This window comes from Lycorma delicatula, chromosome 9 (genome assembly GCF_047948215.1).
Source record: "Lycorma delicatula isolate Av1 chromosome 9, ASM4794821v1, whole genome shotgun sequence".
In the NCBI taxonomy this organism is placed as follows: domain Eukaryota; kingdom Metazoa; phylum Arthropoda; class Insecta; order Hemiptera; family Fulgoridae; genus Lycorma; species Lycorma delicatula.
In genome coordinates this window covers 112,063,922-112,086,574 of record NC_134463.1, presented here as the reverse complement: position 1 = coordinate 112,086,574, position 22,653 = coordinate 112,063,922, and the positions used below count along the sequence as shown (strand labels likewise).

The window sequence follows — 22,653 nt, the reverse complement described above, 5'->3', positions numbered from 1 at the left end:
CAACTTCTGTTAAATGACTAATGAAGTTTCTTTAAACAATACAATAACGATCACTATGTATTTTCAAAAAAAGATTGAAGCACAATACGTGTTCCAGTCAAACCGACCCAGACTCCAATCTTCGCTTTGTGTAAAAATTGTTCATGTAATTTATGGGGATTAATTTTCGACTACAGTCATATATTTTGTGATTTAATACAGCATTTTTATTTTAAAACAGCGGTCAAGTTTCAGGGAAGAGAAGATGGAGGAAAGATTTTCATCGTAGAACCACTACCTCTGCCGATGAACAAGTTGTTTCCTCTTACTCGTGAAACGACCTGCGTCTGACGTCATTCAATATTTTCAGTGTCTCAGAGGCTACGAGTTAGATACTTAACTCTTTCTCTTTTTACTCATTAATCCCAACGCGTGTCTCTAAGAACGTTCTCTTATTACAGTATCACGTACAGCATCTTGCCTTTCTCATAACAACATTAAATCTTAAGTTTGTTTTTAGTAAACGTATTTTTCTACCGTTTTTCTCTCAGACACATTATTTAAAAAAAAAAATTAACAGAAAAAATGTGTACAATGAATGTTCTCCGTTGATAGAAGGACTCGGATACAACTGGGAGTTATTGATATTTTATGTCACTGAAAAAATACTTATGATGATATTACTAATACAGTAAGATTACTTTTGTCACAAATTATTCTAAAATTTATTATTATCGAAAATTTAGTATTGTACTTCAGTTCTATTTTTCAAACTAAATGTAGAGTAAATTTTTATAATACAGAACAAAATAAATGAGGTTAATTTAAAAAAAAAAAAACGAATAATTAATTGAATTGAAAATTCAATAAATAGTTAAAATTAATAATTTTTTCTGGTCCTTCCCCATGTAGTGATGAGGGGCAGAAAACTCTTTTTTTTTGTCTTTTCTGAACTTAAAGTCACATTCTTGAACTAATTCTCATACATTTGTATGACACTTGAGTAATTTGACTAGTATTTTGACTTTCATTCAGCGGTAGGGATAAAAAACCAATTTTTTTTTTACTTTTTTAATGAGTAGTAATTTTGTTTGGTATTTTCATATTAGATTAACAGGTTTTTGTAAAATTTTTTACGGTGACTTCTGAATATGATGCCACTTAATTTTTTTTACACTTTACCTGGGGGCTGGAATGATATGGTCACATGATCCCAACATTTTATTTAAAAAAGTAGAATAATTTTACATAATTATTTACTACCATCTTAAGTACTATAATTTTTCTCGCAAACAGTACTCTGTCAAGGATGAAGCCCTCGACAGTCAGAGTTTGCATCTCTGCCGGATTTTTTATTTTTTTCGTTCAATTACTTTCTTTTTCGTGTTTAGCCTCCGGTAACTACCGTTTAGATAATTTTTCAGAGGATGAATGAGGATGATATGTATGAGTGTAAATGAAGTGTAGTCTTGTACATTCTCAGTTCGACCATTCCTGAGATGTGTGGTTAATTGAAACCCAACCATAATTTTAGATCTGCGAGTCCTCTTCTTCCTTCTTTCCGGCTAATTGTAATTCTTTCAATGCATGAGTTTAGATGTAATTTACGATTTGTCTGTTAATTTAGTCCTGTTGAGCCGGTTTACATCTTCCATGTCTATGACTGTTGCTAAATTTGCAAAAAAATTAAAATTAAATCCTTTTCTTAGAGATTAATATGAAAATAATTATTATTAACATTCTATCTTATTAATTTATTTACTAAAGACCTCAACGAGAAAAAAAATTCTACAAAGATTTGATAAATTTATAAATTGTTATAAATAAATTTTAAAAATGACCTCTTCCCATCATGAACCAACGATTCTGCATGACCTCATGTTCCATGTCCTTTACGTATATTTGAGTAATAAAAATTTAAAATATTTAAAAAATAATTTTTTTTTTTTTTTTTTCATTTTGGAGAAGCTATTTTGACTAGGGAGCAGATAGAACCGAAGGGAATTTAACATTTTTACTTTCCCGGCTATAACTCTATTGCTGCTATGTAACAGCTATATAAATAAAGAAGAAATTATCAGTCTCAAAATTTCGATATCGAGGTTTTTGCGAATATAACATTTCACAACTCTTTCAGTCAAAATAAAAAAAAATCCGATTTTCGACTCCATTCGGACAAGAGGGCATTACGATATTCATATTTTTTCTTGTTAAAAATTTTATCGTAAAGAAAATGACACAAAGTCATTTTCTTAAATGATTTGTAATCGTTTAAGCCAAATGAATAGATGAGAACTGGGACTGCGTATGTATTTATTTCCTTGATGATGTTTTTAGCGTTAAGTTTTGATTTGAGTATACCGGTTAGGCTATCTCTTTTTGAGACATTCTTTGATGTTTTTCTGATTTCTGTTTGTATCCGAGGTACTTGTATGTTTCTTGTAGTTTCATGATTACAATTGTTCAGTGCTGAGTATTTTCAGTTCCTATACTTATCTTTCTTTTTCCTGTTTAGCCTCCGGTAACTACCATTTAGATAATTCTTCAGAGGATGAATGAGGATGATATGTATGAGTGTGAATGAAGTGTAGTCTTGTACATTCTCAGTTCGACCATACCTGAGATGTGTGAATAATTGAAGCCCAACCCACCAAAGAACACCGGTATCCACGATCTAGTATTCAAATCCGTGTAAAAATAACTGACTTTACTACGACTTGAACGCTGGAACTCTCGACTTCCAAATCAGCTGATTTGGGAAGACGCGTTCACCACTAGACCAACCCAGTGGGTTTCGTTCAATTACTGGATGTCTTTTATGAAACTAAAATTTTCTACAAATTATATTATTTTATATTATCATAAGGATATTATTATTTCGATAAGTCTTTAATAACAGAAAAGAAACGACTATAACTCTTGAATCTAACTTTAAAATTTTGAATGTGTGATATCACAAACTTACACTGTATTATATGTTGTGAAGCAAAATTTGTAAGTTTGAAATTGGTTTATGAATTTTAACGTCTTAAATACAACCTATTTGAAACATTGATTAAAAATCGGGTACTGTCTTTTTTTACTTTAATAACCGTTGCAATATTTCTGGAGAAACATGTTGTGTATGATAATATATAGAAAAAAATAAAATGTAAAACCAGCTATATATCAAAATTTTATCAACTTTTACTAATAACTTACGTAATTCTATAAAACCAGATTTATTTTTTCGTTGGATATCACAAATCAAAGTATATTATTCGTACAATATTCTATGAAAGTAAAAACGTTTTCAATTAAAGTAATTTTCTTGTATGAAGATTAACAGAAATTTTAACTGGCTCGTCGAATTGAATGAAATAAAACGAGATTTGAACAAAATCAAAAGTCAGTTGTATATTTAAAATCTGTGTTATCTATCAAGCAGAATTAAATTCTGAAAACGCAGCTTAAAATAAAAGAGAAAACCTATTTTTACATAACTGGTTATAAAACATGTAATTTAATGCATAGGTTGTTTCTCGGTAAAGAAACGTTAACAGCAATCAAACGTCAGTATTATCTAAAAGGATACCGTAAAATAAATGATAAAACCGAACCAATGTCGTAATTTTACCAACGTATGTTTGAATTCAGAGGAAAGGTATGTTAAAAGTGGGTAGTTAAAAGAGATTGGAAACGTTTGAATTTCAAAAGTAATGAGAAAAGACAAATCTACTTTGATTCAAATGAAAAGGAAACCAACTGAAGCGGAAACTGTGTTGAATCTATTTTTAAAAAAAACGTCTTTTTTGACTATTTGTTAGAAATGAACAAACTTTAACTATAAAAGATTATTCTATATTATTCGCTGATAAAATAATAGCGAAGAGTTTGTATTTAAATGTATGTTTAAAAAAGAGGTATATTTTAATACGAGACGTATCAAATAAAACAAAAATTAAATTAAAAATACCTTTTCTCCATTATCTAGCTATTTACTCGGCATAGTAAAAGAAAGACCACTATTTCAGGTATAAGGAGCAGAGTTTTTAAAAATTACACTTAAAGATAACTTAAATTGTAATAATTAAAAAAAAAACATAGTACAATAAATAATAAGTAGTATCGGGTCGATACTATTTGGTAGAATAGCACAGGCGAAACGAGCCTTCAGTCAGAAATATAATTTGTCTACATAAAAAATTAATTCAAATGTCAGGAAAAGATTTTTGAAAGTATATGTTTGGAGTGACGCTTTATATGGAAGTGAAACTTGGACGATCGAGTACCCGAGAAGAAAAGATTAGAAGGTTTTGAAATGCGGTGCTATAGGAGAATGTTAAAAATCAGATGGGTGGATAAAGTGACAAACGAAGTGTCGCGGCAAATAAATGAAGAAAGAAGCATTTGGAAAAATATAGCTAAAAGAAGAGACAGACTTATAGGCCACATATTAAGGCATCCTGGAATAGTCGCTTTAATATTGGAGGGACAGGTAGAAGGAAAAAATTGTGCATAAGGCAACGTTTGGAATATGTAAAACAAATTGTTAGGAATGTAAGATGTAGGGGGTATACCGAAATGAAACAACTAGCACTAGATAGGGAATCTTGGAGAGCTGCATCAAACCAGTCACATGACTGAACACAAAAAAAAGTATTGGGTTATCCGGTTATCTCCCTTGAATGAACTTCTCCGTGGAAAATTTGTATATGTGAGTCTAAATACTTCCCCAACGTGTAGCTATATATTTAGAAATCACTTTTTAAACGTATTATACTGTTTTATTTAAAAAAAAAAAAAAAAAAAAAAACTGTAATTGAATTATTACTCTTGCTATACTTTTTTTTATAAAAATTTTATTTTGCTAAAAGGAAACCTAGAATTCTCATAACACAGATTACTAAAAAGTCAATATGTCCCACCGATATGGAAACAAACATGTTTCGAAATACGGTAAAGTTCATGGGGAGAGCAGCAAGAACTAGACTACCTAAGCTTTGATGTCTGTTAACTGCTAGCCCCAGTGTTTTCTCATCACGAATGTGTTACGTAGCTGGAGCATATTCTTTTTTATAATGGTCTACACTCGTATTTTTGGTACGATAATGTGAAGCTTAACTCATTTCATTATAATGATAAAATACTGAGGACGGTTTTGATTTATTCTCAATTAAGTTATTATTTACTTAATTTCATGTAGTACTGACATTTTTATTTAAAAATCAGAAGAAAACTATAAAAAAGTAATTTAACTCGCAAATAAAATGCAAAAATAAGCCCTATAAACAGCCTAAAAATTAATTAATTCTATATAATTTTCTCTTTTTAAAAAAATTAAAAATTACACTCTTCTTTACAAGTAGTCTAAGAAATATTGAGCCTTTTGTGTACGAGATAGTGTTAGTGTATTCTGGCAAAAGTCAAGAAAGACCGGCATGTAAGCAATCATGATACCAACAGTGACCTAAAACATCCATCACCAAACAGAATTAAACCGTTTGGAGAAAGCCGGCTACAAAAAGAAGCTCAATGTTTGGATGCAACATGATCTGACAAAGAAATATTTACTCGATCAAATTTCTATCTCCCAATCTCTACTAAAACTTAAGAGAATCGAGCCACTTCTTAACCGGTTGATTACGAGTGATGAAAAGTATTATCCTACAAGAAAATGCAAAAACGATCTTGGTTGAAGCGAGGAAAAGCTCTACTATCTGTTGCTAAGCCCTCAGACGTGGAAGGTTATGCTATGCGTTTAGTGGGATTGGAATAGTATTATACATCTCGAACTGCTGCCGCCAGGAAGAACGTGATAGACTCAGACCTGTACTGTCAACAATTAGGCGACTGCACCTGGCAATGCAAAAGAAACTGTCTGAACAGGAAGGGGGTCGTATACCACGCTGACAACGCTAGACTGCATACATCTTTAATGACCCTTCAGAAATTGAGAGAATTGGACTGGGAGGTTTTAATGCATCCACCATAGCCCGGATCTGGCATCGTTAGACTATCATTTTTTTCGGTTTCTGCAGAACTCCCTGCACGGTGTTAAATTATTTTCAAAAAAGGTCTGTGAAAACCATGTCTCACAATTTTTTGACCAAAACGACAAAACTTCTATAGTGACGGGATTATGATGTTGCCGGAAAAATGAAAAAAGATCATAGAAAATACGTTGCATATATGTTCTCATAATGTTATTTTCTAATAACAATAAATGCATTCGCAATTTTGGCCTTCTAAGGCTCAATACTATTTAAACAACTTTAATATATGTTCATAGACATGGACTTCTTTTTCTGTTTATTCTCCGGAACCCCAGCGTAAGGTATTGCTTCAGAGGATGAATGAGCATATGTATGAATGTTAATGAATTGTAGTCTTGTACAATCTCAGGTCGATCATTCCCGAGATGTTGAAACCCAACCACCAAAGAACATCAGTATCCACGATCTAGTATTCAAATCCATATAAAAGTAACTGTATTTACTAGGATTGGACCTTAGAACTCTGTACTTCAAAAACAGCTGTTTTACGATGACGAGTTTACTGCTAGACCAACCCTTTAGGTTCGTAAACATCGACTGTAATCAGAAATCAACATCAAAAGTTAACATTGCAAAATTATTCAAAATTAAATGAACTGTCATTACTTGTCACATGTCACAGCCTACCTAAGGCTACTTATCTGTAATCTTCTCCCTGCTTGTTGCTCACAATATATGAGAGAGCAAGTGAATAATTTCTCTCGCTATCGTGTAATATATTTCGATATTACGTATACACATAACGTTTCATGTCAGCACAATAACTTTTTCTCGCTCAGCGTTTAATTCTGAAAAATAAAATGGAAACTCAGTCCAAAGCAAAAAAAAAAAAATATATATATATGTATATATATACTATAATCCCCATCGGGGCTTCCTCTACGCTATATGGATACTTGCATTTCCCGTCGCGGTCAGGGGATATCTAGCCAGAGGGCTCTATCCTCTGGATCCCTCTGTGATCATTAAAATCATGCTTGTGAGAATAATAATGATAAATAGAAATTAAAGGCTGTTCAGTTTATAAAAACTATCAGTGTATTGTGATTTCTTCAGAGCAACAGTTTGGTAAGTAAAGTACATGACTTGCTAATTCGTTTTTTGAGTTCCCGTCGCAGCTTCGTTCACGAAATACATAATCATAATTGAAAACATAAATTACCATCACAATATTACCAAATCTCAAAAAAAGATTGATTCAATACAGCATTAAACGGCAAAATTTTAAGAAAAAATAAATGCTTTTTATCCCTTAAAAACAAAAAAAAAAAAAAAAAAACAGAAAATGATTTTTATATTTATCTGAACAGTTTTGCATGCCAAACTCGAATGAATATCTGGTTATATTCGGAAATGGGAAAATTTTGCAATCGTTTTTCGAAGATTTTTTACCTTTTTTTCGCCTCTTTCAAGGTTATTATATTAAACAAATTATTCTAGTCATATATAAATATAATATATTTATATTTTAAACGTAATATATTATAAAACTGCAGATTATATGAAAAGTGATTTAATAACTGATTAATCAACTGTTTAATATTTTATGCAGTAGTAGACATTTAAAAATTAAATAATATCTTATAATAATCCTACAAACTATTTTAATGAAAAAATTCAAAAGAGTATTTTTAAGCAATTTAAAATAATAACCGTAGGTTCCCCGTTTGCTTGTATTTTTTTTTTTTGACTAGCGTAACTTACGAATAAATTCAATAAATAAAATTATTTTTTATTTTATAAAGGTAAAACTTTCTCCAAGAAAATATAAAGGTAATAATTTTAATGAAAAATTACAAGGATGTTTGGAAAATTTTAAGTTTTTGATTATTTGCCATAGAGTAATTCTTCACTTCGCTGTTGGATGTGGCCTTTTCATTCACACTTATTGCTGTAAAGTGAAGCTATTAAGATGAAATGCTCTTTTTTAAGACTATTTCTATTAATAAAAAAAAAATAATAATAAATTTATTTCAAAAGATAAAAAAAGAAAAAAACACATTTTCTAATTTTTCTTTAAATTTGGTGCTACATTATGGATAACTAAGTTTATAATTTGTTTTTAATTTGGTATTATTTTCAAAGAATCAAAATTGATTTAAAGAAAAATAGTAATAACAAATTTCTTGGAATACAGTCTTAGACACTTTTCTGCAGAAAGTTTATACATTCAAGTTTTCAGTTCGGTATAACTAAGCAAAATCCAATTTAAGTTTGGTCTATCTACAATCTTAAACTTTGGGCTCGACCAGAATAGTCATATATTAGATTAATCATATTAATATTAATCATATTTAATGTGTAAACTTTGGTACAGAGAACCTTTTAATGCGAGGTTATGTTACTAGGGAATTAATTTTTATGAATATGCATTCTTTCAAATTCATTTAATTTTCTGAGAATACTCTTTAGGGCATAAAATTCGTTTGACGAGTACGGTCCTGATCTAGGATGCTGTTAAAACTGTCCATACAGTTACTTCATCATTATAAAGCGTTTTAGACCTGTAATGGCAGTACATTACTGAAGAAATTCAAAGGCTTTCTATAACTTTAAAGGAACTGGTAACCGACATTTCTTCTCTCTGCCAATTACTACCATATGAAAACTTAGCAATCACTAAGTCTACATATTTGAATTTTTTTCGGGATTGTTTGTGTGCTATGAATTATAACTGTTAAGAATAGCTGCTGTAAATGATTTTACTTATATAAAATAATAGTTTTAATAAGAATGTTTGTGATAATTCCTTGATTTAAATTTTTTTAATTTAAATTACTCCTATCTCTATGGTAATTTTACCAAAAATTTCTACAGGCATTTTTCTATAGACACAATTTAAACTTTTAATATTCTATGATTTTTAAAAGATGACAAATATTATGAAAAAAAAAAAACTATAGTTTTCAGTTAATTGGATCTAAATGGAACAAAAGTAATTTTTTTCATCTCACCTTTTTTAAATAGGTCAACTCCTTAATTTGGGTCATCGGTATTATCTTCCAGGTCCTTTATTCCAATTTAACATTTCTAATGCTTCAACTTTTTTTCATTTTATTAATTGATTTTTAAGCTTCAATTATTTATTGTTCAAAAATATTTTATTCATTTGTTAAGTCTAGGATTGATTCCTTGACTTTATTAATATGCAAAATTTGGATGCTTGCAAATATTATTTTATATTTTAATTTAAACAAAATTATTATTCTTTTTTTTTAAATTTGTATACTTTTTTTTATACCGATAAATCGGTATGGTAGTGGAAAAGCAAGAAATAAAGGAGGGATGATGATAATAAGTCCCCTACAGTATATATAAATCCGATAAACGAATGAACAATGTTTGAAAACAAGTGCTTCTTACTATTTCTACACATAATACAAACTGATCTTCTGTGGAGAAATCGTTCAAAAATAAATGGATAGTAATTTTCCGATAACTTGAAAGAGACGTTGAAAGATTTTTTATTCCAAAAAATATATACGACATGATCAGGCAGTAATAAAATTACTCCTTAAAGAAACAAAATTATAAGTTCTACCTTTTACTACGTAATTAATTATAAAAAGAACACGTTAATACAAAATTATATCACAAAAATAAATTAATAAAAACACTTAAAAATAACTACTCCAAATTAAAAATATCAAATTACTTTTATATTTCGTTTTTAAGATACAGTTGCCAATTTAATAACATTCACTAACGTTTAATTTGACCCTGAATTAAATAAAAATGAATTTAAAAAGTTTGATTTTGTTTTTTTTTTAATTTTTAGTGGGGTTATTGTAGATATTTATCTTACTTTATTGTTTTATTTTAAATTTAATATACGGTTACTCCTATATGAAAAAAATATATATACTGCCCATTCAAAAGCAACAAAAAGCAGCTTGCAAGAAATGCAAAAGTGACAAACCTTGCGTTAAAAAACTGAAAAGTGTTTAGAAAAACAAGTTCTTTTGAGTGTAAGCTAAGGCTATCTAGAATATAGAAGAGAGTTTTATAATACGAACTTAAGTTTTTTAAGCTAATTTTCTTAAATTTTTAGATGAAATTACCTGTAGCGTCTCCGCCTTTCATGCGGAGGTCCCGGGTTCGCATCCCGGTCAGGCATGACATCTTTCATAAGCTACAAAATTCAATTTCCATATCCCACGTACAATCAAACTAGCTTTAAGCTTATATTGCGATATCATCATACGGTGTTCTGCTTGTTGGCAGGTCCCTAGCATCACCGATGTCGCCATCTGTTTTTTTATTATATTTGTTTCTGTTTCAGTGAAGTTGTGGCGATATCATCTAACAAAAAAAGAAAAACAAAACAGAATTAGTGATTGCAATACCTGACCAAAAATACATTAACGTTATTTTTGATTACCGATATTAGATAAATAGTCATAGCAGATATAGCAGACAATATCTTCTTTCAGAGTTAATCCATGTTCCTCCAATTTGCAATTTACTACATCTACAAGTCTAAGTTCTTCTTATAGTATTAACAGATTTTAGTATATTTTTGAAACCTCTTGCAATTAATGACTTTCTTAATTCAATTGAATTACAAAACACTCTGAACGGTAAACCATCTAATGCTGTCATTCTGGATAAAACTTTATCGAAACAGTAATTTTTTCTATTAAAAAAATCTGTAATTCGTGACGTCTTTGCTTTAGTAATATCATTTTTAGGCGAGTTAGAATTTGTCTCGGATTCTTTTCTTTTCAATAAATTAATGTTATGTTGTGATTTTGAATGTGCATGTAGTCCGTTTGTACTTCCTCCAAAAATTTTAATAATCCGTGAACATTTTTTTGAATCTTGCCAGAATACGTTTTTCATCATATAAATAGTAAAACCTACCTGAATTATTATCGGCAGATTTTTTACGCTCTTTGAAGTCATCATTATTCATTATGGATATAAATAAAACTCAAAACATATACGTTACAAATATAAATATTTTGAAAAATAAAATATAATAAAAATGCGTACTTATTTGTGACAAAGAAACTCACCAATTTGAAAAAAATATCTAAATGTTTAAACATTTAAAACTCTACGCACAATTTCACTACAACATTAAATGAGGTTAGGCTTCATACACCCTTCATATTTGACTTTGACGTTACGCAGACAAAGAGAGGACATCGGAAAGGAGTTGAGACCCCTTAATAAAAAAAATATTTATTATTTATAGTTAATACCTAAAATACCGGTATTTTACCCCGGTAAAAACCGGTTTCATGAAAAAAAAAAAAAAAATTGATCGTAATTTTATTATTCGTCAAAAGTTAAAGTTTAAGTCTAAGTGACTACGCCCGTATTGTAATAGTTTTTCAATTGTTTAATTAAATTATTACCAATTTTTTTATGATATCGCTAAATAAACTTGAAGCTTGTGTGTGGAAAATGGAAATGGAATTTTTCTAGCATGTGGAAAATGTCATGCCTGACCGGGATTCGAACCCGGAATCTCCGGTATAAATTTTTTTAAATTATTACTATTTAAATTAGAAAAGCTATTTTCCTCTTTTATAAAAATTCACGGAGAAGTTTTTAATATTAATGATTAAGATTTGAAAGAATTTTATTTATTTAAAAAAAAATTAATATTCCTTAAAAGAGACTAATTTTTTAAATATTAAATACTGCCAAATAAATTATAAATTAACATTTTTATAAGATTTTTTTTAAATACTCCAAATTGGAAAACAAATTTTTTCTCAAAAACCGTTAAGCGTAATGTCCAATCTGATTCTGAAACAAGCACAATACGCAACATTGTAAAAAAGGTGTATAAATAATACGTAAATCGATAAATTTAAATTAAAAAAATGATAACGAAAAGCATTAAGGGGAAAATAAACAATAAATAGTATAAAACAATTATTTTTAATATGATTTTCGTAGTAAAAGGAAAACTTTAAATTTAATAACACAAAGACTTGTCGGCGTTTTAGGCAGTCTCAATAAAAACCATAATATATAACTTAGGATCATGTAGAGCCTTTTAATTTTAATTCTAATTGTTCAGTATAACTAAATGCATCAACAAGTAAATGTGGTAGAGATACGCTTAATATGAAAAAAGATAAAGATAACGTAAAATTTAATACAATGAATTCGATATTACCGCCCATGGACATATTTTTAAGGAACAGAATAATAAAGCGTTTAATGTTTCTGCTTTTAAACGCTTTCACTGAAATGTTTAAATTCAAAATGACTATGGTATTTATCCCTGATTGTTGAATAAGAAAGTTTTTGCATCTCTTCTGATAATATAAGTTTCTCAACTGTTTATTACGTACATTTTTTAAAGCTGTAGTTAAATGCGTATAGAAAAGACATGAAAAATATCATGCTGCATTGTTTGACTGAACAAATTAAGGTCCTGTTAAAAATCGATCTTTGGTACTTTATATGCTTTTTCTTATGTTAATCATGCAATTAAGGCTAAACGAGTTTCCGAATTTTATGAAATATAGTAGTAAAGTTTCATAATATTAGGTAAAATAAGTTCTACGTAATGATTTTTCATAAAATTTTCCGTTTCAAAATGGTGAGTGCTTTTTTAGAATAAATAAATATGCCGGTTTCTATAACCAAGCAGCAATATATCACCACCGTCAGTTATTAATGGCACTACTTACTAACATTATCTACAATTTAACGCTATTTCTCAGCTGCTATAGGTTAGATATCGAATTGTTACGTTTTACTCCAGTTAGAGTCAAACATTTGTCTCCAATGCCGTTCTCCTACTACTGAATAATTTCATGGCTTTCTCGATAAAATTTTATGTATTTAACTTTACATTGATCCTGGATAATATTATGTTTTGTCATTTTCTTCACGTACATATTATTTATAAAATATATAATTAAAATAATTCTGAATAACAGAAGTACCCCCTCCAAAGTAATTGATTTCCGGTATCACTGGCCATTAATATCCAGTGTTCCTAAAAAAAAAAAAATCTTTTAAATTTTTAAGTTTTCCTATTGTAAGTTTTAGGTTTTATAAAATTAGGTACATTAACAGACCAGTTTTTTTCATTTAAAAAGTGCATTTTGTAGCTTGTAAAACATTGTCAACCCTGACGGATATTCAAAATTAAAACCTACATAAATTAGTTTAGTTAAGTTATAATTAAAATCTAGTTAAAGTTAGTACAGTGAAATCTCCTTAATCGCGTTTCTCGTATTCGCGATTTCGTTATTCGGGGTGTAATATTTTGCGATGTTTTTTTTTTTATATTCACGGCTAAAATTTTCCGTATTCGCATACATTACATTAAGTAGTAAGATTAAAAAATAAAAATATCATAAAATGTAATGAACGTGAAGAGGTAAAAGATACGATCCCTAGAAAACAGTTAAATGTGGAAACCTTTACCGAAGGCATTAAAACTATCCCATGATCTTATACAGTTTTTTTGTAGATACTGATCCTTTTTTGAATAAAAGTTTAATCTTTAAGCACAAAATTTCTTCCTTAAATGAGTATTAGTTCCGCATACATATTCGCGGCATTTTTACCATCTCTAACCCCGCGAATAAGGAAATTTTATTGTATAAACTCTAAATAAAATCTTCTGTAGTTAAGTAAAGTTAAAAACTAGTATAGCTGCATTAATATAATGTATCAACTACATTTTTTCTTTATATTTTTATTCCCTTTTATTATTACTTTTTTTTACTGAGTAGAGTATTAATACTCTACTACTATTATGGGTTAATAAACCCATAATTTTACTGTGTGGGAATATGTAATAATGCATTATATAAAAAATGCTGAATGGAAACTTCATACTGATACTATAACTGTACAATCTATATATTCAATTGATAAAAAAATACATTTGTTTTTTCCATTTCGACGGAAAATAGTAAACAAAAAATAAATGTTTACTAATCTGTATGGTTTGGTTTGGTTGGAATTTCTCCCGCCACCACCCCATTCGGTCGCCTTAAAGGATAAGATTGAATGTCTGTGCTACAAACGACTACTGGGCCTGGAATCAGTTTAGCGACCAGTAACCTAAATAGCTCCTAGAAATTACCTAACAACTTGAGCGGACTAGGCGCGGTGCTACACCATCGGCTTACGTATCCTAACCGCTCACTTGTCATATATTTACTAAAACGGGTAGACGCACCCCGTCAACTACTAAAAATATATACAGAGTCATTCACGGGAACCGGATGTTATTGAATTGGGTTGTACTCGGGCGTTCGTGGTGGGAGGGGCACGCGGCTGGTGTCTGACGTTTCCTTTGTTCATAGCATTTACATTTTAGTCGTTGAGATGGAGCCGTGGACGCTAGACCAACGCCTGTACGCGTATGACAGTTTTGTGCGAAAGACGAATCCGTAACTGCCGTTCAGCGAGATTTCCGCCGTCAGTTTAATATCCATCGTAATGCAAGTGTCCCTTCTCATAACAGAATATTGCGAAGGGTAAACAACCTTCGAACAAGCGGTTCAATATTGAAGAAAAAACCACCGGGTCCCCGACGAACTGCTAGCACTCCGGAGAACATCGAACGAGAAAGGGAAGCTATTGTCAGAAGCCCACGCCGCTCTATTCAGAGGCATTCAGCAGCGCTTCAAATGAGCACAAGTACGGTAAGACGAATTCTGCATACAGACCTGCATTTCCATCCTTACAAGATAGCCGTAGTGCAGTAGTTAAACGAGCAAGATTTCACGCAGCGATTACAATTTTGTCGACAAACGCTTACCGTTTTTGAAGAAAATGAAAATTTGTTAGCCCATTTTCATCTGAATGGCTTCGTCAACAAACCGAATTGCCGGTATCGGGCAGAAAGAAACCCACATCGGCTTCACGAGAGACCACTTCATAGCTCAAAGGTCTGGTGTGCAATAGGAAAGGTCGGTGTTATTGGACCGTATTTTTTTGAAGAAAATGACGCTGCCGTAATTGTAACAGCTGATCGTTACATTGCGATGTTGAATACATTTTTCATCCCTGAGTTACGAAACCGGGGAATTGATTTTCAAAATTTGTTATTCCAGCAGGAAGGAGCTACAGCGCACACAGCGAGGGCAACGATGGCTGTTCTCCGTAACTTGTTTCCCGGACGGTTCGTTTCCAGATTGGGAGACATTCCTTGGCCCCCTCGGTTCCCCGACTTGAGTAGTTGTGATTTTTTTCTGTGGGGGTTTCTGAAATCGCGTGTGTACGCCAATAAACCGCGTACATTGGAGGACCTAAAGATCGCAATTCGTCATCACGTCACCCAGATTGATGTAGACATGCTGCAAAGAATCGAGGCCAGTTAATGTGAAAGGCTACAACAATGTATTGCCCAAAATGGACATCACTTGCCGGACATAATTTTTCGTTCATGAGTAAGTAACAAATGCTTTGATCTAACAAGTGTTTCAGTACCAATAAAACTATTTTAAAGTAAATATTCAATTTTTTATGATTATTTTAAAAACATCCGGTTCCCGTGGATGACCCTGTATATGACATCCATAAATTAGATTTACTTCGTTTAGACAGCAATTCGCTGCACGCCTAAGTCGCTAAATGCCAGCAAGTACCTGTCCACCATATTAAAGCGTTTGGAGCCTTAATTGACTGGTGGTCAGCCATATATATATATATATATATATATATATATCTAGGTTAGCTTCACACAGCAGTGCGGTAAGAGTCTTTTCCCTTAGGTAAACTACTAATGTCGGTTGAACATAACAACCGCATCAAGGAACTCCCACACGGTCTCCGACAATCAGGCTCTCGCCACATTGATTTACTCGTCGCTTGTGAGTGGCCAATTTTCCCCTTGACCTCTAAGTTCCAGGGTGGTCTGGTCTCTGCCCCCCCCCCCACACCCCAACAAGCAGGGCAGTCAAACATCATGTGTTCGTTCGACTGGATCTCCCCGCAGACGCACAGCTCATCAGTTACCAGGCGGAACCGAAACAATCTGTATAGTGTCGAATTCACTCAACCAGTTTAATCTCATTTGTCAAAAGACTCAGCTTAGTTACTATTTCTTGTCACTTCAGATTCACCCTACGTACTTCCCAAACGATTTCAAGAATAGGAATTTTGATCGGTTATAAAATGTAGTAACAAAGTTTAACTGGTTTGTCTGGAAAGCTTTTCTTTAGGCTTGTGGCATACTCTGACTTTTTTGATACTATCAACTTTGAGTTCTCACAAAATATGCTCGGACAGTGATTGACTGCTACTCTAAAAACCACGATTTTCATATTTAATTTGTACATATGGATTTTGAGGAGACGGTCGTATTATGTACTCTTACAATTAATAATTCTTCTTTGTTTTTAATTATTTTCTTACAAAATTAAACAAAATAAAAATAATTATAAATATGAATAAATACAATACATGCCCGTTTCTGTTTTTTATCCTTGTTAGATTTTCTCCCAAATGATAGAAAATACTTAAGTACAGATTTGTTCTCACATGTTTTTTTTTAAATTCCTGTCCTAATACCCCTTTAAGTTTTTATTAAATAGAGCAATCCTCTTTTCCACTTCCCTCATTAAAATGTGGTTATTAATTTCTTCACAAAATACTACTACACTTGAAGCCGCCGACATTTTTAAAAACGTTTTGCAAGAACATTACAATATTGTTAAGTTAAAAAAGCAGGGAGAACTTTCACCTCTGTTTTGTTTAATTATAGCATAGCAAACAAATTGTGACAAAAAGTTACTAGTACGTACAGATTAACATAAACGTAAAGGCGCGGTAATAACGTTACCTAAAATTGCCGGACGGAGTTACTAAAAGGAGTATCGTGCGCGTACTTACATTACACGCAATGGATTTGACAACGGTAACAAAACAGTTGCGTGACAAAAAGTCAACAGTGCATCCCTATCCTTATATTTTTTGTATTTACATACGTTAAAAAAATCACTTCAAAATTTATCGAAGTTAAACGTGCAAAATTTACGAGTTCACCTTATCCAGCATCTAATTTTAGATCTTTTAAAAGGCTACTGGTATTGTTTGTATGTTTTAAAAATATTTATCTTCATCACCAATCAAACGAACAACCACTACTCGTAAATTTTCCATAAGAATAAGTGAATGTCCCATCGGGTTGGTATAGTAGTGAAAGCGCCTTCGGAAATTAGCTGATTTCGAAGTCGAGAGTTCCAACGTTCAAATCCTAGTAAAGACAGTTACTTTTACACGGATTTTAATACTTTTTTTTTTTTACCCTTTTCTTTTTCCTGTTTAGCCTCCGGTAACTACCGTTTAGATAATTCTTCAGAGAATGAATCAGGATGATATGTATGAGTGTAAATGAAGTGTAGTCTTGTACATTCTCAGTTCGACCATTCCTGAGATGTGTGGTTAATTGAAACCCAACCGCCAAAGAACACCGGTATCCACGATCTAATATTCAAATCCGTGTAAAAATAACTGGCTTTACTAGGACTTGAACGCTGTAACTCTCGACTTCCAAATCAGCTGATTTTGGGAAGACGCGTTAACCACTAGACCAAGCCGGTGGGTTGATAAACTAATACTAACTAGATTTATCTCACAGCATTACGTTCATTAAAAAATCAGTTTCTGTACTAATCGGAAAGAAGGTGTCGCTTGTAAGGTTAAATATTACCCACATTTTTGGTGGAATGTTATGCTGATATGCAATACCCTAAATTAATTCACTAATACGTTTCTTAGTAGAATTATATAAGAAGTTTTTATTATTGTATATACACCGTAAAATAAAACAGTTTTATAAAAATCTATTAGCATCGGTTCTAAAAGAAGTTTATGCTACCATCAGCTGTATAGAAAGCCTATGTGGTACTAAAGAAGTGTACAAACACTTCTTTTTATATCTCTTTGCATTAGGTAGCATGTAAAATATTTATCACAAATACTGATCCTTAAACATTATAAATTTCAGTTGTAATATAACTTAAATAAATATTTAAATAAAAATACGTTAACAATTTGACGCAGTTTTTCAATTATTGATTCCGATGCATTATAATACGTCATTAATAAAGATGTCAGAAGTATTAACGTCAGCGCTTAATATAACATACAATATAAACAACAAAAGTACAACTTTGTTAATATTATTTCCTCATTTATCTTCTATTTGACAGGATTATTGTTATTATTAAATCATCATTTAACCAATAATTCTGCTGATTAAACTGTAGTAGTCAATTTGATCTGTAATATAACAGAGAATAAAATAATAAAACACAGTAACTAGTTACAAATTATTATTATTTTTTGTAAACATTATATTTGCCAACTATTACAAATATTATTTTTAAAACATTTCAAAGGATTCATACTTCAAAATTATTTGTCAAAAATATTATTTTCTAATAGACTTTAATTATAAATTAAATATAATATCAACAAGTATAACCAGTTGAATAGTTAACCAGTTAATAGGTATCAATATCAGCCGGCCTCTGTGGCGCGAGTGGTAGCTTCCCGACCTTTCATCCGGAGGTCCCGGGTTCGATTCCGGGCCAGGCATGGCATTTTCACACGCGCTACAAATCATTTATGTCATCCTCTGAAGCAATACCTAACGGTGGTCCCGGAGGTTACACAAAAAAAGAAAATGAAAAAAGATATGAATATCAAAACTATAATTCTGAAAGAAATTTAAATTTTCAATTTAAATTAAGGTACATGCAAAAGCATGTACCTTAAGTGAATTTACAACGTTCCGGATGTTTTCAATTATCTAATACAGATTTACTGATTCAGAGCCTCTTTAGGCAGCTCATACAGTAGAGTCTTTAGACTGCATACTGTTCATGCACTGTGTGTCGAAATAACTTCTTACAACATGGAATCATAACAAAGTAACTTTCTTTTTTTTTGTCTTCAGTCATTTGACTGGTTTGATGCAGCTCTCCAAGATTCCCTATCTAGTGCTAGTCGTTTCATTTCAGTATACCCTCTACATCCTACATCCCCAACAATTTGTTTTACATACTCCAAACGTGGCCTGCCTACACAATTTTTCCCTTCTACCTGTCCTTCCAATATTAAAGCGACTATTCCAGGATGCCTTAGTATGTGGCCTATAAGTCTGTCTCTTCTTTTAACTATATTTTTCCAAATGCTTCTTTCTTCATCTATTTGCCGCAATACCTCTTCATTTGTCATTTTATCCACCCATCTGATTTTTAACATTCTCCTATAGCACCACATTTCAAAAGCTTCTAATCTTTTCTTCTCAGATACTCCGATTGTCCAAGTTTCACTTCCATATAAAGCGACACTCCAAACATACACTTTCAAAAATCTTTTCCTGACATTTAAATTAATTTTTGATGTAAACAAATTATATTTCTTACTGAAGGCTCGTTTAGCTTGTGCTATTCGGCATTTTATATCGCTCCTGCTTCGTCCATCTTTAGTAATTCTACTTCCCAAATAACAAAATTCTTCTACCTCCGTAATCTTTTCTCCTCCTATTTTCACATTCAGTGGTCCATCTTTGTTATTTCTACTACATTTCATTACTTTTGTTTTGTTCTTGTTTATTTTCATGCGATAGTTCTTGCGTAGGACTTCATCTATGCCGTTCATTGTTTCATCTAATTCCTTTTTACTCTCGGCTAGAATTACTATATCATCAGCAAATCGTAGCATCTTTATCTTTTCACCTTGTACTGTTACTCCGAATCTAAATTGTTCTTTAACATCATTAACTGCTAGTTCCATGTAAAGATTAAAAGGTAACGGAGATAGGGAACATCCTTGTCGGACTCCCTTTCTTATTACGGCTTCTTTCTTATGTTCTTCAATTGTTACTGTTGCTGTTTGGTTCCTGTACATGTTAGCAATTGTTCTTCTATCTCTGTATTTGAACCCTAATATTTTTAAAATGCTGAACATTTTATTCCAGTCTACGTTATTGAAAGCCTTTTCTTGGTCTGTAAACGCCAAGTATGTTGGTTTGTTTTTCTTTAATCTTCCTTCTACTATTAATCTGAGGCCTAAAATTACTTCCCTTGTCCCTATACTTTTCCTCAAACCAAATTGGTCTTCTCCTAACACTTCTTCCACTCTCCTCTCAATTCTTCTGTATAAAATTCTAGTTAAGATTTTTGATGCATGACTAGTTACAAAGTAACTACAAACAAAGTAACTAAACAACAAAATTGTGATTCGGTGATAATATTGAGGGCCGTTATTGTTATGTTATAATTGATCCGGCCGGAGCTCGAACTATCAAACCTAAAAATTACCACCTAAAAATTAACCGGCTTTACCATTCCGTAACATATAAAGAAATACTTTAATTATTGCCAAATTGTTAAACAACATTGAGTTTATTTTAGTAAAAAAATATTAATTTTAGCTTATAATATTTAACGTTTATCTTTAAATAGGAAGAGAGAAGTGTGAAGTGGTTTCCCAATGCCTTTTTCACTCAACAGAATATACTACTGCATATCAATAAAACAGATTCACTGAAATATGGGTGATATTCGGCCCTGTAAATAACATATTCACTCGGAGTTCCCGAATATTGGGACCGTTAGTATCATCATTACTCGCGTAGAAAGCAAAACCAGTGCTTCTTGTAATTCCCCCTTCTTTGTAACGAAATAATAGAGTATATACATTAGCTCAACTCATTAGGGAAAGAATTTAATAACATCTTTCTTTTAGTGAAAAATAATACAAATTGACTTTTCAAAAATGTAATTTGAAGGGTGTAAGAAATTCGAAGTGGAAATGAAATTTGTCAACTTTAAACAAAAATTCTTCGAGAAAATTTTATTTAGTTTAAAGGAATAGTGAATGATAAACATATAAATTGGCAATTTATTTCTTAGCAATAAATTTATCCAGAATATGCAAATAAAACATATTTTCTCAAATAATTTTATATTGTTACACAAAAAATATTTTTAAGGTATTATTTATGTTTAAATTTCAGTCAAAACAATACAAATTATTACTGGAAATTTTATAACAGAATTCATTATGTAATTAAGGATCGTAAAACAGTTTTTAACAACAGAAATAAATTTTACCAAATCTTTCATTTTTTCATGAATATTCTTCCGATGTAAATATTTGTGAATAACCAAAAATTTATGAAAATCAGCAAATGTATGGAAAAGGTGATCATTTAACATTTTTAAGAGGCTGCGCATCGAATGATATTATTAATTTCAATTTTATTAAAAAGTAAAACATTATTGTAAAATCAGCTATAAGGTTATATCAACAATATAGATATTTACATGATTATAGTTAATTTCTCCTACTGATTTACAAAAAATATTATATACAGAGTGTTCCACGAATAAATTTTCCGATATACGTATTTTACTGGTGAAAATAATGAAAAAAGTTCATATAAAAATAGGTCTAGAAACCCTTTGTTTTTCGAGACGGCTAGCAAAAGATTTCGCCCGGATTTCAGCTCTTCTAATAAAAAGAAGCCTACTGTAATTTTTGGGGACCAAAGTAAGGGATAAAGTTGGAGGTTTATCATGTAATTTAAGCTGGAAATAGGAAAAAAGGTCTCAGAACTAAAATCCAGTAGGTTTTAAGACATCCACTCACCGGGTTGATCTAGTGGTGAACGCGTTTTTCAAAATTAGCTGATTTGGAAGTCGAGAGTTCTAGTAAAAGCAGTTATTTTTATACGGATTTGAATACTAGATCGTGGATACCGGTGTTCTTTGGTGGTTGGGTTTCAGTTAACCACATACCTCAGGAATGGTCGAACTGAGACTGTACAAGAGTACACTTTATTTACATTCATACATATCATTCTCATTCATCGTCTGAAGTAATACCTGAACGGTAATTCCCAGAGATTAAATAGAAAAGAAAGAAGTTTTAACATATCCGACGTAAAACACAAAATTTATTGTCGAAAACAAATTTTGTTTTTAGATTTGTTGTAAAATAGCTTTGTTAAAAGACTAATAAAGCGAAAGATTTAGTAACAAAACTTATAGAGAATTAAATTCTGAGAACGTTAATGTAAATACAGCCAGTAAAAAGTAAATAGAAATCAGATCTATGTTTATATGAATCTTTTTCATTATTTTCACTATTAGAATATGTCCTGAAAGTTTCTTCTCGGGATACTCTGTAAAAAGTATTTTTTCTTAAGAGAAATGGAATATATAATACCATTATTATACATTATTTAATTTTTAAGGTTCTATTTATTAAAGTATGTGAGGTATATGAGTCAACATCAGTCATAATTTTTTTTCAATTTGAATAACATCCATTATGCGGCCAGTTCCCTGTGGTGTAAAGAGACGGTGGCTAATACTGAACAGAAAGCCTTCTGTGTTTTGCATATATATAATGATATGAAAAGTGGTCGCATTTAACACTTGTAAGGAAAACGTGTAAGAGTTACCGTTTTATTTTATTTGTGATTCATTACTCTTAGTCAAAGTTAAGAGTTATTAGATAACTTAAAAAACCCGTTATTCTTATTTGTACACTGTATATAATATCATTTTAAATGTTTTGTGGTAGAGTAATAACGTATAATAAGATAATAGATACAGTTAATCTGGACATACCTCTTAGATTAAAATAATAAATATATATGTGAATGCGCGCGTTTATTATTTTTTTG

At 31.1% G+C, this 22,653-nt stretch overlaps 1 protein-coding gene and 1 long non-coding RNA gene across 5 annotated transcripts in view; one reads left to right on the top strand and one right to left on the bottom strand.

Moving 5' to 3' along the window:
* The window catches only part of LOC142330220 (corticotropin-releasing factor-binding protein), a 395,376-nt gene that overhangs the window by 82,614 nt on the left and 290,109 nt on the right, over positions 1 to 22,653 (top strand). The window lies entirely within an intron of this gene.
* LOC142330221 (uncharacterized) overlaps positions 1 to 22,653 on the bottom strand; it is a 373,896-nt gene that overhangs the window by 82,622 nt on the left and 268,621 nt on the right. For all 4 annotated transcript variants that reach the window (XR_012757732.1, XR_012757735.1, XR_012757734.1 and 1 more), the window contains one exon: positions 10,076 to 10,316. This is a non-coding gene — a long non-coding RNA (uncharacterized LOC142330221). The remainder of the gene's footprint in view (positions 1 to 10,075; positions 10,317 to 22,653) is intronic.